Source organism: Arachis duranensis, chromosome 7 (genome assembly GCF_000817695.3).
Source record: "Arachis duranensis cultivar V14167 chromosome 7, aradu.V14167.gnm2.J7QH, whole genome shotgun sequence".
In the NCBI taxonomy this organism is placed as follows: domain Eukaryota; kingdom Viridiplantae; phylum Streptophyta; class Magnoliopsida; order Fabales; family Fabaceae; genus Arachis; species Arachis duranensis.
This window is the reverse complement of record NC_029778.3, coordinates 43,848,293-43,853,522: the sequence shown is the minus strand read 5'-3', so window position 1 is coordinate 43,853,522 and position 5,230 is coordinate 43,848,293. Positions and strand designations below refer to the sequence as shown.

The window sequence follows — 5,230 nt, the reverse complement described above, 5'->3', positions numbered from 1 at the left end:
TAACTGAGTTTTTCCAGATCTGTGATACTGTTAAGAATAATGGAGTAGATCCTGAAGTTTACAGGCTCATGCTTTTCCCTTTTGTTGTAAGAGACAGAGCTAGAACATGGTTGGACTCACAACCTAAAGATAGCCTGGACTCTTGGGATAAGCTGGTCACGGCCTTCTTGGCCAAGTTCTTTCCTCCTCAAAAGCTGAGCAAGCTTAGAGTGGATGTTCAGACTTTCAAGCAAAAAGATGATGAATCCCTCTATGAAGCTTGGGAAAGATACAAGCAGTTGACCAAAAAGTGTCCTTCTGACATGCTTTCAGAGTGGACTATTTTGGATATATTCTATGATGGTCTATCTGAGTTCTCTAAGATGTCACTGGACCATTCTACAGGTGGATCCATTCACCTAAAGAAAACGCCTGCAGAAGCTCAGGAACTCATTGACATGGTTACAAATAACCAGTTCATGTACACTTCTGAAAGGAATCCTATGAGTAATGGGACGCCTCAGAGGAAGGGAGTTCTTGAAATTGATGCTCTGAATGTCATATTGGCTCAGAATAAAATGTTGACTCAGCAAGTCAACATGATTTCTCAGAGTCTGAATGGATTGCAAAATGCATCCAACAGTACTAAAGAAGCATCTTCTGAAGAAAAAGCTTATGATCTTGAGAACCCTGCAATGGCAGAGGTGAATTACATGGGTGAAGCCTATAGAAACACCTATAATCCCTCATGGAGAAATCATCCAAATTTCTCATGGAAGGATCAACAAAATCCTCAACAAGGCTTTAATAATGGTGGAAGAAACAGTTTAGCAATAGCAAGCCTTTTCCATCATCTTCTCAGCAACAGACAGAGAATTCTGAGCAGAGCCCCTCTAGCTTAGCAAACGAGTGCAAGGCCATTGATATTATCAAAATGGCCGAATCCAAAGAGGAAGGGGAGGACGTGAATCCCAATGAGGAAGACCTCATGGGATGTCCCCCAGACAGAAAGGAGTTCCCTAATGAGGACCTAAAGGAATCTGAGGCTCATATAGAGATCATAGAGATTCCATTAAACTTCCTTTTGCCATTCATGAGCTCTGAGAACTATTCTTCCTCTGAAGAGGATGAAGATGTAACTGAAGGGCAAGTTGCTCAATATCTAGGAGCCATCATAAAGCTGACTGCCAAGTTGTTTGGTAATGAGACTTGGAAAGATGAACCTCCCTTGCTCATTAGTGAACTAAATACATGGGTTCAGCAAACTTTACCTCAAAAGAAACAAGATCCTGGTGAATTCTTAATACCCTATACCATAGGCACCACGACCTTTGAGAAGGCTCTGTGTGACCTACGATCAGGCATAAATCTTATACCACTCTCTGTAATAGAGAAACTAGGGATCTTTGAGGTACAAGCTGCAAGAATCTCATTAGAGATGGCAGACAAGTCAATAAAACAAGCTTATGGAATGGTAGAGGACGTGTTAGTGAAGGTTACACTACAAGAAAATGGAATATTTGTAACAAAAAATTTGTATCAAATTTAAAATTGTTACAAATTATAGTTTTTTTGTAACAATAATTAGTTATTATTACAAAATAAGAATATTTTGTAACAATAAGAAAATTTGTTACAAAACATTTCAATATTTTGTAACAACTTGATTTCTTTTGTTACAAACTATGTTGGCTTTCGTATTGAATTGCTGTTTTGTTACACAATGTTATAATGTTTTGTAACAAAAGATTATATTGTTGCAAAAATTGAAAATATTTTGTAACAAAATATGTATTTGTTTCAAAAGCTGTAAATATGTTGTAACAAAAAATTGATTTGTCACAAAATACAATATTTTGTAACAAGTTATTTATTTGTCACAAAATTCAAATATTTTTTGTAACTAATAAAAAATTTTGTTTCAACATATTAAATGTAAGACTTTGAATTAACATAATAAGTTATTTATGATTTATTATATTTATTTAAGATTTTATATTAAAAAATTTATTTTACTAAAAATATTTAAGTCAAATTAATGATAGTTTGTGTAAGACCCCTAAATTTTTAAAAGTTATTAATGAATTATTTATAATGTATTATATTTATTTAAGACTATATTTTAGAGATTTTTATAAAAAAATTGAGTGAAATCCTATTTATTATTTTGAGTTCATATAATTGAAAAATAATGAATATTTTATACGCCTTAATTTTAATATATAAATTTGTAACCTTATTTTATAAATAAAAGAGAATTAATTTAATTATCATCAATTTTTGTTAAATTAGTATTTATTCAAAAATAAATTTTAAATTAATAATAAAATAGTATTTCAAAGATAATCATTTAATATTAATTTTTAATTTGAATTATTACTTAATCCTATTATCTTATTAATATTTTTATACAAATCCTAATTTTTTTTTTACACAACAAAACCCTAACTTTAATGTTTTTTTCCCTTACCCAGGTGCTATTACTTTTCCCCTTTCTTCTATTCTAGAAACCCCAAACAGAGGGGGAAAATCAAAAGGGAAAAAGACAGAAAAGAAAGAAGGAAAGAAAGGGAAAAGAGAGAGGGGAGCCGCGGGAAGAGAACAAGGGAGGAAGAGGAAGGGCAGCGCCGGCGGGCATCACTGCCACCGCGCCGCCGTGTTATACCGAAGAGATAGAGAGAGTGCGAAGAACGGAGAAGCAGGGGAGGAAGAAGGACATCGACGTTGTTGCAGAGAGGGAGACGTGAGAAGCTGCCAAACTCCACTAGTGTCATGAAGCCGTTGGTGTCTTGTTCCATCGCCGTCGCCTTAGACTGTCGCCGTCACCGTCGCACCGTTCCTGCCGAGCCACCGCTGTGTCAGGAGATTGAGGTAGAGAATGAATGACACAGAGAAAGGGAGAAGCGCGACAGATGAGAGGGATTGAAGCGTTCCCGTTACCATTTTCTCACCTATTCGCCGCCACTAGGGTTTGACGCTACCACGCCGCCTTAGAGACTCTGCCGTTGCTGAGAGTTCTTCGCAAGAGAAAGGGGGACAGCGAGAGAGGATGAAGTGGGTCCTTCGCTGCTGCCATGACCATCGCTGGGTTGCAAGCTGTTGTTGGAAGTATTGGGGGAGATGTTGCCGCTGCCAAAACCACCGCGGAGGTTGTTAGGACTGCTGCTTGTGTGGCTACGCCGTGGTGGTTATAGTTGCCATCACAGTCACCGCCCAAAAGCCTTGGAATTTCTATTGTCTCGCCCCAATTCAAGTTCAGTGCCACTACCCTGGTCTAATCTTTTTTCCCTGGTTCTGATTTGTTACTTGTTTTTTTTACCTGTTCTGATTAGTAATTTAGTATTATTGGAACTTCAAATTATTACTTGTTTTTGTTTTTAATTTGTTCTTAATTTAGTTGATGCTAGATTGATGCCCAACAAAATTCATTCATAATAATAATTATTATTTACATGTTCATACCATCGATTGAGTTGTTACTCTTGAATTGTTTCAGACTTTCAGTGTCGACTTCCCAGGTGAGCTCCCTTCGACCCAGTTCTTTCAGACTTTCAGTGTCAATTTCAGTGTATCTTAGGGTTTGAAATTAGAATTTTATGATGGTGGACTGGTGGTTGTTGTTGTTGTTGTTGTTGTTGTTGTATTTGGTATTTTAGAATTATTGCTGAACCTGAGCAAATTTTTTTGTTGCTGTTAAACATCATTGAGTTGAATTTTTTTGCTGGATAACATCATTAGGTTGAGTTTAATACTTGAATAGTTGAATTTATTGTTGTGTTGCTTAAAAAATCACTTAGCTAAATCTTTTGTTGTTGAAAATTTTTTTGTTCCTTTGCCAAGTAAAGCTCAAATTTTCTAGACAAATTTTTAGAATTGCATTAATTGACATCATATTGTTATTGATTCTGTCCTAGATATTAATTGCTATTCCGCGTAGTCGCTGTCGAGAAGCAGAACAAAACAGAGAGAGATGCGAAGGAGGATGATGGAGACCACCACTGCTGCTATTGCCGTGCTGGGCTAGTCGGAAGCCGCCGTGACCACCATTGATCTCTACACTGCTGTTAGAGTCACTGATGGAGGTATCTTTGCTGCTTCTATTTCGGTTTAGGTCCTTCGCTTCCTTAAACTTGTGCTACTTCCACTTTTACTCTACTATTATCCTATTTTTTGCTACAATTAGGTTGAATATTGATGCTAGTGTTGCCGTGGGACTGTTGAAGCTGCTGCTAGTTCTAATTCGGTTACCTTGATACTCGTCTGATCTTTCCCTTAGATTTGGTCCATTTACACGTTCTGTTTTGTCACTGCTATGGTTACCATGTTCTGGTTTTAATTTAATTTAATTTTAGTCCTATAGATGTTGAGACGGTATATTTGCTGGTGTTCTTACTGTCCAATGAATAATTTCTTTTGACAGTCCATTTCCATTTGCTTCAAACAAATAATTCCTACTCCTTAAATGGAGTTAAGATATTGAAACTTTATTTCTACAAAGGCTTTGAAATATTGACTTTGGACAGATATTAGAAATGTGAAGTTATAAATTTATGTTAGAGAAGTACTTACCAAATCATACCATGTTTAGGTGCTACTGCTGGTGAGAAATCTGTCTATCAATTTAAGGAGCCTAGATTTTGAGGATCATGTAAGTATTTGTGTCATTGATCTTTATATTGCTATAACTAAATATATAATGATGAGCAGAATATTTCATGCTTGAGGCTCACCCCAATGTTATATTTCGGCATCTAAGTGCTTGATTGGTAGTGCGAAATTGTGATCAATACTTTTCACAACTCAAATAATCCCCGGTGATGAAACCAAAAACTTGGTGTTCAATACCATGGCATAAACACAATTTCGCACAACTAACCAGCAAGTGTACTGGGTCGTCCAAGTAATAAACCTTACGCGAGTAAGGGTCGATCCCACAGAGATTGTTGGTATGAAGCAAGCTATGGTCACCTTGTAAATCTTAGTCAGGCAGACTCAAATGGGTATGGTGATAGACGCATAAAACATAAAGATAAAGATAGAGATACTTATGTAATTCATTGGTAGGAATTTCAGATAAGCGTATGAAGATGCCTTCCCTTCCGTCTCTCTGCTTTCCTACTGTCTTCATCCAATCCTTCTTCTTCCTTTCCATGGCAAGCTCAAGCAAGGGTTTCACCGTTGTCAGTGGCTACCTCCCATCCTCTCAGTGGAAATGTTCAACGCACCCTGTCACAGCACGGCTATCCATCTG

General features: G+C 36.8%; 1 non-coding gene across 1 annotated transcript; it reads right to left on the bottom strand.

The window, feature by feature from the left end:
* Positions 1 to 200: 200 nt before the first annotated feature.
* LOC127740738 (small nucleolar RNA R71) lies at positions 201 to 308 on the bottom strand. The gene has a single exon (XR_008001597.1). It is a non-coding gene; the product is annotated as a small nucleolar RNA R71 (small nucleolar RNA).
* Positions 309 to 5,230: the final 4,922 nt, after the last annotated feature.